Source organism: Acromyrmex echinatior, chromosome 5 (assembly GCF_024713525.1).
Source record: "Acromyrmex echinatior isolate Ae372 chromosome 5, ASM2471352v2, whole genome shotgun sequence".
In the NCBI taxonomy this organism is placed as follows: domain Eukaryota; kingdom Metazoa; phylum Arthropoda; class Insecta; order Hymenoptera; family Formicidae; genus Acromyrmex; species Acromyrmex echinatior.
This window is the reverse complement of record NC_141856.1, coordinates 5995407-6012340: the sequence shown is the minus strand read 5'-3', so window position 1 is coordinate 6012340 and position 16934 is coordinate 5995407. Positions and strand designations below refer to the sequence as shown.

Genomic DNA, 16934 nt, shown 5'->3' with positions numbered 1-16934 from the left:
CACAGCTAGACTGGGGACTGCGCCCGTGTGTATCCGATCCCAGATTCTTCTGCTCCCAGATTCGATCAGGCCACGAGAGGTAGGTACCCTTTACCGCGGCATTCCGAAACCGAAGTTGTTCAATCAACTATTTCACGCTTCTTAATAATGGGTATACTTCCTCTAATCGCGGCCAATATCGTTCTAGCATGTTAAATAAAATACTTTTGTCGTCATAGACAGTGGTCACTCTTAGGTTAAAAGAAATTTTCACCTGAAATTTCACCTGAGCGTTTAATTTTTCTTTGACAAAGTAAGTTTAACATAAAACCCTATAAGCGCAAAATATGTCTAGAATATTATTATATGAATATTATTTAAAAAATTAAAATAAGTTATAATTTTCGAGAATATCACATAATATTTTTTAATATTATAAAAGTATTCTATAGAAGTTATATATCCACTTATATAATATCCCTGAAATATTAAAATATTTGTAAATGTTAATTATTTTTAATTTAGTGCAATTTGAATTCACAATCCAACAACAAAAAGTTCTTATCAGTCCATGTTGTATTTTGTACTAGAAAAACATTTCACCGTGATTTTAAGTACGTACTTACTATTAGAACAGATGTAGCAGTTTTATAAATTAAAGTAAATATTGTTATAATATTAATTTTAATGTTTATACGATAGTACAGTAACATTAAATAATATTACTTTTAATAATCATATTATCAGGAATGGATATATAACTATCCATTAATATTTGGAAAATTATTTAATTCATCAATTTCATCTTTTTTGGAAAATATTATATAATTAATTTTAATAAAATATTCTTAAAATGTTACATTTAATATTCTAAGAATACACGTGAAATATTACTTAATGTTAAATAATATGATGCGCCTATAGGGAAATGACAAAGGAGCAATATTTATTTTTAGATATTTTTATTAGTTACAATATACGTACTCTGTAATTTAAGCTCTATTACACGTTTCTACATTACTGGAATATTAATGCAGAAAATGCATCCTTCCGTGCGTTGTTAGTTGGAAGAGAATTACTCCAGCCTCAATCTTAAATTAAAAATTACAACCTGCTCTCATGTATAATAATATACAAATTTTGTCATTATTACATCTTTATTTCTTTCGTTCTAAATTTCCGCTTATATCTATTCGTTTGTTTGGTCTGCGTACAGACGCTTCTTGTGCCCTATATTCGTCATTGAATTTCTTGCCATTCTTTCCGACTTCGTTATTCCGAAGAAACGTGCGGGTTTCTCGCGGCACCGAGACCGGCTTTCCACGCGTTTTCGCAGTTGCGGTGCGTACCGTGCGCGTACATGTGCGTATATATGCGTATTGTGGGCTGGATGAGACCGCGCGAGTGCGCAATCAACACATCCGCGCCTTTACATGCGCACGCTTTATCCATATGTATGACGTTTTTAATGTCGGGGCTTCGGTTCTTTCACTTTGAGAATCGGAATGCGCGAAACGGCATTGTGTGGGTGGATGCGCGAGGTGGACTTTCCCTCGCGTAACCTTGCGATCCCGCTCATCGCCACTTCGATCCACGCCTAAACCACCGGCCGTCTTTTCACTGCGATCGTACGCGATTAATTCCACATTCGTAACGCCTGCTTAGCGCTTTTCGCTCTTCTCCGAAAGCGGAATGTTGTTTTATGCCAAGATATCAAGATAAGATAAAGTAAAGCTCCATAAATCGCACGTCTCTTTTTTAACGAGAGAATATCTGATTTAGAAGCCTGGACATGGCTCGACTTTCCATTGTGGCCCACGCATTGCCCACGTCATCATTTTTCGAAAATTCTATCTTTTAAATAGATGACTATGAATTATCATAATCTGACTTGTCATATATAATTAATTTCATTGGATACAATGTGAAACTAAAACTTGCCTCTACTCTGCATTACTTTCTTTTTTTATTTTAATTAAAATGAGAATCAACAATATTTCCAAAGATGGTCTATATTCGGATTAGGTATCTTATATATATATTTTTTAACAATATATAATTAATCACTGCCAACTTTCACCAAGCATAACTTATGACAAACTGACAGAGTTGATTTTTTATTTTACCTCTAGGCATGAAAAAGAGGACATCTCTTAATATCATTTACAGATAAATGATATAAACAAGCCATCAGTCATCCTGATACTTAATCATTTCGTGTATCTTTAATTCGTAGATATTTTATTTTTTATACCTGCTACAATTAGCATACATTTAACATATAATTATGTGTTAACTATGACACTTAAGAGCATTTGAGAGGCATATAACGCTATGGAAGTCCTATTTTATTTTACAAGTTTCTGTCTATGATTACATTGAAGCTATATGAGAATCAGTAACGAAATTTTTCTTTGATTTTAATAAATATTAATCGTGCAAAATTTAATCGAATGAACGTAAATAATCAATGAATTAAATTGATACATTTCGCTAATGCAATGAACATGGGTTTCGTTTCAAAGTTCGCGAGTAAAACTTCCGGTTCTAATGGACAATCCTTAGCCGAGATGCTCGGAACTATGTCGGATTAGTGCTCGTGTAATGCGTGCTAGATTTCCCATTGCTCGTAGAAGGCGAGCAGAGAGAAGAGAGCAGAGCAGATAGTGTCCCCGATATTCCACGTACATGGAGAAAGAAAGAAAGACACATCAAGTATGTGTGTTTCGCGGCTCTTAAGCTTCCCATAATCGTCTCGTTCCTATAGTCATCCGGAAGCGCTGCTAAGAGCCCGCGACACTCGTGACAAGTTCGTCGAGATCGTTTAAATCTCACTTGAATAGCCTACGTCATAGGAGTTCGTTGGAGAAAAATATCGGACCCACGATACCGTTTTCTAGCCATGGTCTTTTTCTCCCTTTCTCTTTGTATCTGCCGTATATTAATACATTCAGCTGTAGAGACCGACAGTGGGATAAATCTTGCTGTATAAAATTTAAAATTTCGATATTTTAATATAAAAATTATTACAAAAAAAAGTTATATTTTAACATGCTATCCATGAATATTTAGTCGAAGAAAAAATTGAATGATATAAAGGCATTTTGTATAATAAAATAGATAAAACAAAAAATGTATAAGATGTATTAATAATCAGTTATTTTTTTACATTACAGAGAGAAACGGTAAAATACACGCGATGCGAATGAGATACCAAATGACGCAAAAATGCCATACACTGTCTTTGAGAAAACAAAGAATGCGTTTATGTATTAATATGATACATGCTCTCTTCTAAATAGTATTTAATTCACATAGGTAATATCGTTTATGCATCGATTACTTCTTTTTTCCCGATACCTTATAGAGATACGTTCCTCAATCAACCGGTCTCGATTAAGTAGGCCTGCATTTTCTTAGTTTCTTGGAAGAAATCGGACGCATGTAATCGTATCACGATTTCTAGGATCATCGAATAGCGTGCACTTTCTTTTTTCTGTCTCATCGTGCGATTCTGTCTCATCAATTTTTATTCCGAAATATTTCGATTTCCATACGCATTTTAGGTCGTCGTACGTTGCTCTTTCCTCTTTCGCTTAAATGTTGGGAAAATCCAATTACCTATTTCTAATCCCAACCGGAACGATAAGATATCAAAAGGTGTATAATTTTATCTATCGAGGTGAATAATTTTATCTATTGAGGTGAATAATTTTATGTGGTGACTCTACCTTTTTTTTATTCAACTTTTCTCTCTCTTTCTCTGTCGCTTTCTCTAATTCGGAGTTTCTTGCGTTAGAATTTCATTCTGCGAAACGACGCGATCCATGACATAATTAATGCAAGGCTTTATTACAGTGACCGATGCACGCAACCTGGAGACTTTCTCCTTTTCCCCATACGACTGAGTTTAATTACCGTCAAAACAGAATAACTAATAAGGTAATTTCTTTGGGGTGAACAGACTTGCGCATTAATTAGTACAACGTTTGTTTCTAAACTTGTGATTCTTATATATACTTGCACATCACGTACCTGTCGCGTCCCGCGAGAACTATAGTACTTCCGGGAGCGATGAACCTCTGATGTCCGGTGAGTCTTCGCGATAGAAATTACGAAGTTGCATACTGTTCAAAGTGGCTTAACAATTTCTATGCTCCACAGCAAGTGTTCGTTAGTTCCGCGCGCGTATTAAAAAAATAATGAACTTTCTTGGTTACAAATAAAGAAGTTCGATATAAATGAGATACAATATGATACACGTATTGTAGCGAGATATTAAATAAAACGGATTCTTCGAAAATTATTCAGAAGCTAGTTAATATAAATGAATTGTCCGTGACCGAACAGCGTATTACTGTCGACGAATCGACTGATATGACCGCGAAGTAGCACAAGGACTGCCAGGTAGATTTCCTTCCTTAGAAGGAACCGAAGAAATCTTGTTCTGGTACACACATCTCACAATCATCGATCGGTCAAGCTGGCTGTTCCAAGAATAATCCCGTTCTTTCTATAAAGAAAGATGCTTCGCGTATAAAATTATGGATTTTTTTTTTTTTGTAAATCTGTGTCAGTTATTAGATTATTATAATTCATACAAAAGTCACAGGAAACATAATAAAGTTTCATAATGCTTTTCATGATGTAAAGAAAAGGAAAAGTTGATGTGAACCAACTGAATCGTTTTTCATTTACGTTAGATCAATCAATTATTTATTTCTTTTCAAAATTTGCAAATTTTAAAGATATTTCTTCGACACGCCATTTTATATTTTGGAAACGTCGTTCAAAATCGTTGTATGAAAATGAATAAATCTGAGGCAGCTGCAGTCGCAAAATGTCGCAAAAGAGCAAATATGCACAAGCAATTCAACAGAATATGCGCCTTCGCTTGGAATCGCCTTGAAGGTTTCAGCGGAAAAGGTTACCGTCATTTAACACGTAAGAAGTTGAACATTGTTAATGTTGCTCAGGAATATCGACGCCTCTTAGCAAGAACGAATCGTTCGTATTCGCGATGTAACATCTTTTTTTAACAGCTATATTTGGTCTCGTCAATTTTTCCTTCGATACTACAAGTTCCAGAATTATTTGCGACTGTGACATTAACAAAATGGTCGCTTCGCCAATTCGTCTTTCGGTTTCTCTCCGACGTGCACGCCTACTCTCTTAGATAGTTAATATTCGTTCTGCAGAAACGCTTTGTATTCGTATTGTCATCTTCCCCCTATTTACGCCTACGCGAGTCGCACCTACTCTACAAGAACAATGAAATATGATTTAAAAATAATTATTTTTCAGAGACGAATAGAAAGAATTATTCACAAAAATTTGAAATATAATATTACAATTTTTTATTATACATTACAAGATAAAATTAAAATCTTTTGTCGGATAATTTCTTAAATAAAGATTAAAATTAAGCATCTGAATTTGCAAATTTAATATTTCAACTTGATGAATCGATTATAAAATAAAAATTACAAATATGAATACCAAATTGCGATGAATAATTAAAAATACAATAATATTCTCTAAAAATTTTGCGTCATGTATAGTATTTATTTAATTGCGTATAATTCAATGGCAAATTATTTATTATCACAAAAAAAAAATTTAACAGAGCAACATACGTGATAGATTATGAACTGTATCTTTCAGACACTTTTTTACCGAAGTTTTCAATTTCATGTGTAAAGGCTGTGGCACACAAAAAATGTAAAATAATAAGATGTAAGCAATAATCGAATCGATCAAGTACAATAGAGACGTAAGACAAAAATAAAGCAGCAATAAATCCAAAATGTTGATTTGCTTTACGTTTTATTGTTTAAATTCTTTTGTGTGTCAAAACCTAACATGACTTGAACATCAGTTGTCGCATCAAAGACATTTCTATTTGAATTTCCAAAGTGTTAACACACCAATTCAAATAAAACTTTCGGATTGAAAGTATGTTTACGTTTCAAAGAAATTCTTCTTGACATTCCCCAACTTTCTCCATAAACATTACTAAAGACAATACTAATAATTATTGCTGACTTTACAGCAATATTCGTTGTCAGCAGCAACGTGATTAGAGATGTGCCTACGTTACATCATGACTGTATTTATATCGCGATATGGCACACCCACGATAGGGAAGTACCGTGTTGCTTTTCCAGGGAAGTCTACTGCGATAAAATTCTAGAACTAAATTCGATAAATTTTCACAGAAACACATCGCGATGCATGCAATGTCACATTGTAATAATGTAATAAACAGTTTTCACAGTGACTTGCATCATGACATGGGTAACATGATGACAAACATTGTGAATCACAAACATACTATTGAATCTTGTTTCAGCTACATACCGGTTTGATTAATTCGCAGAAAATTTGTAATTATTCAACGCGGAGCTTCGACGGTCATTAAAACAAAATGTTACACCGAGCGTCGTAGAAAACACAGTTAAAAGATTCTACTTATTTTCCATGATTCTTCGAAAATTATTCCATTTGAAGAAGCAAATTAAGAGTTAAAGTCAAAATAGATCACGTGATCAAAATTTGATATTCGTGACGCTTCGATATTCGTCAATCAATCAATTTCTATCACGTGACTTATTTTTGACGCCGAAAATGAGTGTCAGTATGAAAAGGCTTTTGTGCCTAATAATTTTTATTCGCCTTCCTAAAAGATTTCGACGATGATCTGCACAGCTTTCTATCCGGAATTTGGCGTCGCAATGCAAGACTGCGTACTAGCTCGCAACACGTGCGTTCGTATTTACGCGTATGTGAGAGTGCGAGCTGCCAAAGAGGTCAATGCCTCTTTCTCTCGTTCATTTACCACGGACTTTTCGATCGTGCTGTCTACAGTGCGAAATCGCAAGCGATATCGTAACGATGATTTGATTTCGGTCACCGGGGACAATGAACCGTCAAAAGGATGTCGCGCATCGTGCGGAGAATTTGCTCCTTTAGCCGCTTTAAATTCAGACATGTGAAAGCAAAAGAGATATTCGCGACTAGGTAGTTTCTTGGATGTATTTTAATGTTTGACAAAAATTTCTAAAAAATTAACATTTTTTAAATTTATTCTAAACAGATGGTAAAATCGGATAGTAAAATTTTTCTGAAATTGATCACATCTTAATTTCTTTGATGGGAGCATAATTAAGATTATAATATAATTTAAACTATACGTAAACAATTAACTCTTCACGTTTATTTTATATTTAATAATATAAATAATTCTTTCTTAAATATTTTTTGACAACACTTAAATATTTTTTTCTGATCCGAATATTAATCCAGGATACAATTTAGAATTTAAACTAATATATAAAAATTAATTTGGATAATTTCGAAAATTGACATCAAGTTAAAAATAAATTAAACGAATCTGTTAAAATTTGAGCGAATATAATATAAATTTTTTTCAACTTATCAGAAAATGTTTACCCACATACTACAGAAAATAAGATCTATAGAATATGTATCTCTAAAAAAAGGAAATATACGTCATTGGGTATAACGACAATTGATAGAAATCATAATTATTTTTACATGCAGCATTACTCCTAGGAACTTGTAGAAGTAATAACTTGCGTAAACAGTTACGTATTCTAAGAGACAGAATTGATGATGTTGAGACCAGGTTGTTCATGAACTTCGCAGGCTATTCGTTATCGTATTATCGTAATTCGATATGAATGACGATGCAGGTAGATGCGGCAGTAAATTATAAAATTGCGCGGCGTAGTTGGGATGAGGAAGTAAATACGCGTAAGAATACACGCACTCGCGAGCGCTTGTGTTCGTCAAACATGCTGCATGCCGGCACACGTGACATTCTGGAAGAAGTCCGCAATCGGAGACTCATAGCCAGAAGAACGTGTGCGGGGCAAAGTTCCGCTACGTGCCGGAGCATTTGGCATTGCCTGCTGAAGAAATGTGAGAGAACGAGAGAATTATATTCAAGCCGAGTCGTGAGCATTCATTTCGGAATATTCGTTTCGACGTAAAACCTCACCCTCTACTGAAAATACCTCAGAGTATTATATTTTTATATTTTTTTATTTTAATACCTTATATAATAATTGCAAAAATATTTGTTAAAATTTCTTCAGATATGAAAGATTTAAAATATAAAAGTAACATATAAAAGTAATAAGGTTCAATAAACGAAAATAAACAGAAAGGGCTACGAGCCTAAAACAATCATCATAAATTAACAAATTTGTATTAAACGGTTAAAAAATAAAATAAAACATGTCATGAATTTAAAAACATGAAATTTAATTTGACCGTCAACAAGTAAACAACACAAACGTTTCAATCCCTGTTGGATCATATTTTCAATAACTCAAAAATAACAATGGAAATGTTACATGGAAAAGATATATAAAAATTAATTAAAAATTCGCTCTCGAATACAGTATCAAATATAAAATCCAAAATAAAATGAAAATTATATAAAAGTTGTAATTGACAACAATGTGTTCCTCCGGATTGTGTATGTAGAATAAGGACGAACATGTTTCTTATTTTGTGCGTCAAAGTAATATGTTATCTATTAGACAATGCGATGAGAATTGAAAGTGATCATCTCTCCAGGAAGCTAAGAGATAAAGTTAAACTTTGAAAGATTTAACTTTGAATTTCGCCAGCAAGGTGAATGAATCTTCCAAAGGCGCTGTAAAGGCGCAGTAACGTGAATTTTTTTCGCGGTTCTCCCGCGTATTAATTAAACACGGTGCAGACTAATCCGCTTCTATTCGGTACTCCTAGTGAACAAAACAAGTGAAAGTCTATTAGGTGCAATTTCATGCAGGGTCTGACAAGATCCCACTTTCGTGTACGTGGCATTGACACTGACGTGGTGAGTACGGAACGAGGAAGCGCATTCATGCGTTATTAGCTTGCCCATTTCCTAATTTCGTTCAATGAAGACAGAATTCCTTTATGAAGTATGAGAAAAAGTGGCCCGCGAGTAAATCAGGCTTGATAATAAATAAATGAATACAGTCTTAATTTCACAACGGAAAACGGACAGGATAATTTTAGAGAACAAAGTGAACGCCTAGAGGTAACTCTCTCGTCGGTCGAGCGATTTCCAAGGCGAGAAGAAAGCATTATCGTATAATGAAGATTTTCCGGCATGCTCGTTTTATTTTTCTGCAACTGTAATTTTTACGGAAACTGGCGCTACCGTTTGTTCCGACTGATACTTCTCGATAGTAGATTAACTGTTCTCCCGTTTAACTTACCCTTTACCTTTTTTTAGTTCTTTAATTCTCTATTTAATTCTTAGAACTATACTGAAAAAAATATCATATCAACAGCGTTACTTTAATTGAAAATTTCATAATCATATTGATTCACAATAACAGTGTTAATGGAACAAATAAAAAATGTTATTAAAATAAAAGTACACGAAAGAATTTTCTTTTAAAATTTACCCAAAAAATATGATAGTTGTGGTACAATATTTGAGATAATATTTTAAAGATTTTTACCATCATGCACTTCAGTAACGTTGATCAAACTTATTTTATATTTTATTATATTAGGTGTTGGAATTAATTCGTAGCGTTTTTTAATGAAAGAATGTTATTTATTTCACATGAGCATTAAAAAATACATTAATGAAAGTACTTCCCATCACTTGTAAAACGCTACGAATTAATTCCAACACCTAATAGTTTTATTAATGAATGAGAGAGGTTTATATTAAAATCCTTTGAAATATAATATTGTCCCACGACTATCATATTTTCAGGGTAAACTCTAAGAAAAATTTCTCTCCGTGTATGAATATTTATTTTATTAACGGTGTTATTGTGAATTAACAAAATTATTTTCAATTAAAATAATGCTGCAGATAATGACGCCTTATTTCAATGTAAAAAAAGATAAAAAGTAAGTTAAACCGAGATTAAAATTAACCTACATTGGTGGAAACGATGACGCTTTGGGAAACAACGCTGCGGATGATCGTTTATTATTCATCGCGACTCGCTCGTTATCTCCAACAGCATCACTCAATTGACGAGGGTATGTTGAAGCCATAGTGAAAAAGTGCTTTCACTCGCTTTCCCACGAGTCTCCCTCTGCATTTTCTCGCGGGGTTCCTTTTGCCTCCTCCTTCTCTTTGGCTCTCCAATCGTTATTAAGTCATTTAGAATCGGATGCTTGGATATATGATAAAATCCACGTAAACTACTTATAAATTAAATCATAACAAACATGAACTGTTTTCTCGAGAAAGCGAAATATAATTGCTTTTAACACGTGCCGTCCCGTTAGAACTTCTCTCTCTCTCTCTCTCTCTCTCTCTCTCTCTCTCTCTCTCTCTCTCTCTCTCTCTCTCTCTCTCTTTCTATATATATATATATATTCTCCCGAACAATTTTCTTTGCTTTTTTTCTTACTACCTCTTTATCCTTTTATAATTTATCTTATACGTTTAAAAATCTTTCTTTATCCGTTATTGCTAGTGTTATTGGATGTATAATCATTTATAGGCTATCATTCCGCATGGAAATATCAATGCTAAAAGAGAAATAACAGTAATATTCTAGTTCAGCACCTAACGCCAATTATTTCTCAATTCCGATAATCTTTTCTTCGAAATTCATACTCTGTTAAGTGCAACATGAAACAACAAGCGGCACTTTATCGCAACTGTATTTGAAGAAAAGTAGATCACTTCGCTACACGTATTAATTAACATACGTCAAATTAATCAATTAAATTAATAAACAAATTAATAATAAATTAATCAAGTAGGATAAGTGGTCCAGCAATGAACCATGTAAATTTCAGAGGCTCATTTCTCTCAATTATTGAATTGAAGGTCTGAATTTTTACATACAGTTTATGAATTTAGTTGACTACATACTGTAAATAATAATTTTTAAGTTATCCCTGAAGTTTAGTCACAATTTCGATTATTTTAAAAAACGGGAAATAGTTCGTTGTGTAAGGGATACTCACATGTTTTATACTGCGAATTGTTAGGATTATTTTAGTTTTGCTATATTTTAAAATGTTTATTTATAAGATAGATAATTATAAGATGATGAGAATTCAAGGCTGACCACCGTGTTTTTCTTTCGTTTTGAATGAAAACGTGTCAAATGAGTATATTTTTATTGAGATTTTAGGTGGAGAGAAGGGCCGTATTCTAAATAATTATTACAATAATTATTATTTTAAAAATTATCATCGTAAAAAAGATTATGTGGTCTACAATATGCCATGGTTCATTCATTGTTCACTACGTCAAAATGATTCATTGTAGATCACCTAATCTTTTCCACGATAATCTCCTAAATAATGTGGTAAAATAATACAACAGAAAAAATTGCTTACGGAATAATAAAGCCAAATGTGCACACAAAACTATTAAAAAAATGTTAGGTATAACAACAAAAATATAATGCGTGAAACTTAGGAAAAAAACTTACTTTACAACCCAAAATTCTTGAAAGGTGACATGATACTCACTGCATGATAGCAGACATTACATGATAGTCACTGCATGATAGCAGCGCAATCTGATAACGTTGCATTTACGAAATATCGCAATAGTTCATAGTGTACTACTGGTTCACTACTACCTTGGACTACCTACCCTACTACTTAAAATTTTTTCACTTTATTATCATAAACTGATTGTATAATTTTAGATTATCGGATTGACGTCTCACGATAAAAATAGCACCGCATATTTACAAAGGAATTAGAAAAAAATGTAGAATTGTTCACACGAAATATCCAGGATATGTGTTTGCTTCCTGCTTTACATCTAACATGAGCGGTTAGCTTCTATTTTATGGAATATGATTTCCCTCATTTTTATTCATGCGATCTATTGTTGCGTGAAATGTGAATCAGTATTCCTTATAGCATTATCAGGCAGAGTCAATGTACTAATTGTTTCTTCTTTATTTAACTAAAAAAAATTCGATGCTGCAGCACTAACATTCGCTCAACTTCTCGATTAATCGCGCAAAACAATACTCTTACTATCGTGAAGATAAACAGTGTCGTCGATACAGATGACCTTTGAGTTGGCATTTTACTACTAGAAGAAGCGAAGGAGAGCGTTTCGAAATAAAAACATGAAGCTTACATTCCAAAGTGTTTCTTCATTCTTAAATTCCTACATCCTAACTTTTCGAGATATTGTGAACAGCGGCAAAAAGGCTTCAGTAATTTCAGTTTATATAATTATTTATTAATTAAAATTATGAAAATCTTTTGCCGTATGTGCGATAATTAATAGTCTACTAAATATTCAGCAATAGTTAATTAGTTTACTAAAAATTCGGATCAATAAATAAGAATGAAATACAAATTGTACATAGAAAGTAAACAAATGCATTCCTGCTTTATCTATCTTCTTGCGTTGTACCGGAAGATTATTGTGAGTGCATCTCGAACGCATCGCGCTGTGGCTTAAAAGCGTCCAGTTGAGAAAAATGTTATAAAAACATGCGTGACGCTAAATTTAGAATTAAACTCGAAGAGTCTACTATGCTTTCCTACATACGGGAATCGCTTCGTGCTCCGTTCTCGCGTTCCATGTTGCAGCTTATTTCTGACATTTAAATAATACGCTTACAAAAGTGAAACAACTTGGAAACGTCTTTGTGACGCCGTCGAAAAATTTTATTCGAGCAGTTATAAGTAAAATATTTGAATAATCTAAAAGAAGTTATATTTTTTTACGCTAAAGAAGTATTACGTGTGATAAACGTTTGTTAATAAATAAAAATTATTGTTTCTCAATAATAAATTTTTGATACGAAATATCATATCATTATTTTTACTCTAAAAAAGCTTTAACTTTCCCAATTTTAAGAACAGAACATTACAAGTAGCATTCACTCGGAAATTACTCGCATCTTCTTATCAGAAAATCTACATTTTCATCACGTATAATTTGTAACACTACTTACATTTAATGTTCTTTTTAAAAATTAATGAGTTAAAACGTTGAGCTGAAATGATTTGTTTCCGAATTAAAAAAACATCGTAATTTGGTGAGGAAAGTGTGCATTACATGCCAAGATTACAAGACACTCAATTGAAAGTTTAATCGGCGATAGATACATCGCGTGAAGATGCTTTATATTCTTGCGAAACATCGCAAGAGAGTGACGATCAAGCGAAGATTTCGCCACCTGAAAACTGATTCGATCTACGTAATTATTAAATTACGTGGCTTTCACAGCTAACGGCTACGGCATCTTTCTTGGACAATTAACATAGAGAGCTATTAATTTGATGAAGTCGTTCGTGCACGATATCCAATAATTCGCTTAAGAAGAATATCGATCCGAGACGTTGATAGATGCTGAAATCATTTAGAAATGAATGGATCCGTCTCGCCTAATCGCACAGCTGCAAAATCGAAATACTATTGCCGTGCGCATTACAACTTGCCGAGTATTGCATCATAAAGAGAAAAGCATTACAAGGATCTTCCATTACAAAGTAAAATCGAAATAAGAATACGTGCAAGAGGAATCAACTATTATCTACTAATTATCTGATAATCCTTAATATCTTATTACCCAAATTTTCGAAAAAATTATTTTTTTATCTGTACACGTCTTGAATATCTATATAAGATTGTCATGACAAAAAGACATGACAGATATTAATAAGATAAGATAAAAATTTTATGTATAAAAAAGCAATTTTTTTAATTTATTTAATTTTTTAGGATATTATATCGCTTTTTGCAACAAAAGAATCTTATAACGTTTTGAAGGATCGAAAATTCAGAGTTACAACATTTTTTAATCAATAATTATGGTTCCTCAAGTCAAGTGTACTCATTCCTGTACCTGTTCCTGTAAGAGCACGCTATCGCGGAAAATAAACTCTCACGCCAAACAGGCGTTTCCTTCTTCGCGGTCGAAACCTTCAAACAAGCGTCGGGACCTTTCAACGAACACTTCGTCGTACCAACTTTCCTTCGTTGAAGAAAAAGCATGACTGCACACAGTTCTTTTCTCCACTGTGCGCAAATTTTCTCACGTATCGTCTTCAACAAGTTACGAGCAATAAAGAACAATGCAGCTGCATAGAGTCTCTCTCTCTCTCTCTCCGTTCCATTTAATTCTTTCGCCGCTAAAGCTGTAATATCCCAATTAAAGTGTAATTACGACAATTCATAGATTTATCTCTAATTCAAATACTGTTATATCAATTCAGCGAAAACGTTCAATTAAAAATTTTACCCATGCTTAAAAGATGTTATCTGCTCCTGATAGTTTCTTTTAAAATCATTAATACTACAATATTACATATGAATTAAAATCGTGCAACAAAAATGTGAGAACTATAAAATGCTGTTTCTTTGTATCAAAGTAAAGAGTAAAAAATAATGTATATTTTAAGTTCTTGGTGCGTAACGCGGTCATAATATTTTATTTTATTTCAGAATTTTTCCTCACTATATGAATGCACAAATAGTTAAATATTAGCGAAATCAATGCATAAATTTACTTTCTGGTTTCACTATCGTCATTATGATACACAAAATACGCGATAAAAAAAGCAACGATAAACGCATCAAACTTTCTACGCACGGCGACGGTTTCCGGGGCGTTTCCCGATGATGAGTAGAAAACCTTGACAAGAGGCGCAATGAGGCATGTATTGGAAGGATACGCATTTTATTTTTACTTCCGGTTAGAAGTCTGCAGAACTCCACGCTTGGCACTTTTCGTTCCTTCATCGGCAGATCCCGTCCGATGTTAAGTAAGCTCGATAAAGGAAGGTTCCCTAATACGTCCTCGTAAAAGCAGGAAAAGCAAATTCCTTCAGCGCAGTGCGAAACCTTCCGCTGCTGGAAAGACGAGATTCTGCGACTGATCGCTCTTATCTTCAGCTATAAATCATCCGCTCTCACTGCCACTTAGATTTTGCGCTAATTATATAGAAAGTCTGAAAACGCGAGCGGCAGATACATTATTAATTTCTTTAACGATACTAATTGTGGCGATATTGTGCGGGTGTGTATGTATGTATTTCTCTCTCTCTCTCTCTCTCTTCATATCAGGAAGCTAGTTTCATATACGAGATGTTGGGGAATTCTCCTGTTCGTGCCACTGCAACACGTCGTGGACTAAGCACGTATTTTAGACGGCAAGTACATGAAGCGTCTATTTCAATAACGATGATTTCTACACCGAGCAAGTGAAACTTTTTGCTGACGCGCCAAGTCCACCGCACTTATAGTTTTGCGGATAGAGATATCGACTCGTTTCCGTTTTGATTATACGTTGATACAAGGCGAGAAAGAACAATGAAAAAAAAACCACATATGTATACGTATATATTAATCGAGTCGAACTCAAAGCTTCTTGAAGTGACTCTAACGAGTCATATATGGCGCAGCACGTCCAAGGCGTCGGAATGTGTACGTATGTAGGAGTTGGAAATGTTCCTTACGTTGCGCTATCGAGTAATGTGAGACTTTGCATTCTGCTGGTCGCAGCATGATGGTAACGTAATATTCCATATCAAGACGCAGAAAAATTTCACAATGGCAAACTTCTACGTGACGCGAAACGGTTCCGAGCATAATCACTGCGCGCAATTATTCGTGTACTTTCACTTGCAGTTTACACGACCGACTCTCAATGGCGCGTCGATGACTTCGGGAGTTTTGCGGACGTTTCCTCACATTTCTCAGTGAAGAGAATTCAGAAATGAGAGAAGCAAGTTTCACGCTCGCTTTTATTCGTCGCGCGTTCCGAATTCACTCGCTGAAGACACAGCGAGAGAACTTATGTATTCACGTGTGATATAAAATGCGAATCGCGACGCGTAAAATTTCAACGAACGGCCTGCGCACGTAAATATTTGCTAGCGGATAAATTAAGTTGAACTCGCGTGTGTTTAACGGGAACATTTTCGCAAACAGAAATGATTAATTACGAGTTTGATAAACAAGAGAGATGTTGTCGTAGAGTCTGACGAGTGGCTATCGCACAAGAAAAATCCGGCCGCAGATAAAATGTATGTTGAATGTTACTCCGCATCTGTTCACGAAATAAATTCTTGCGGGAGCACGATTAATTTAATAATATGTAAACATGCTGTAAATGATTAACCGCAGATTGATAAATGACACACACTGCTATCTAATGAGGAGCTTAAGCGAATCTATTGCGCTGCACGTAAGAAATTTTCGCTGGAGGATGAGTCAAGGCTTAAATTTATGCGTTCTGAGTTTATCGTGTAAAATAACTTTTATGTAATACTATGCAAATAGAATGGATTAATCGTTTGTCTATTTTACTCCGAGTATGCTTGAGCCGTAGAAAACCCGCAGAGAGATAAAAAGTTTTCACGGTAATAGAAAGTATGTGTTGTTGAATAATTTTTTCCTTTTAATTCTCAAGGCCTGTACGAGACTTTTCTTTCCAAACTTTAACAATTGGTTTCAGGGTACGTCATCTGCATTGCACATTTTCGTGACGTGTACTTACGCTAAGTAATCCTAATCGATAGGATTGAGACGTTATGAATAGAGCTATTATTATTAGAAAATAATGACTTGGTTCAGCATCGTGCAAGCTATGCTTAAAGAGAATTCAGGCGTTGTTCGCCTTAAGAAGAATGAATAAGACGTACAAAAGTCATCGTGAAGAATATTACGCAGGATAAGTTTCGATTCGTAACAAACCTCAAAGGTTGTCACGATCTTTTATTCATAATTTTGAGTCACTCTCAAGCGCAGGTAAAGAATAAAAATTGTTTCATTCGATAATGGCGGCCGCAATAGAAGGAATAAAGAATTGGGAATAAGGAATAACGATTTCAACTTATCAGAAACCGTGTATTCCAGTGTATCCGATATCTGATAGGTTGAAATCTTTATTCCTTAGATAAAGCAATAGACTCTGTGAAGGGAGCAGTATGGAAGGAAAATTATA

At 34.1% G+C, this 16934-nt stretch overlaps 1 protein-coding gene across 2 annotated transcripts in view; it reads right to left on the bottom strand.

The window, feature by feature from the left end:
• Window positions 1-16934, bottom strand: part of LOC105149490 (hypothetical protein) — a 36346-nt gene that overhangs the window by 17523 nt on the left and 1889 nt on the right. The window lies entirely within an intron of this gene.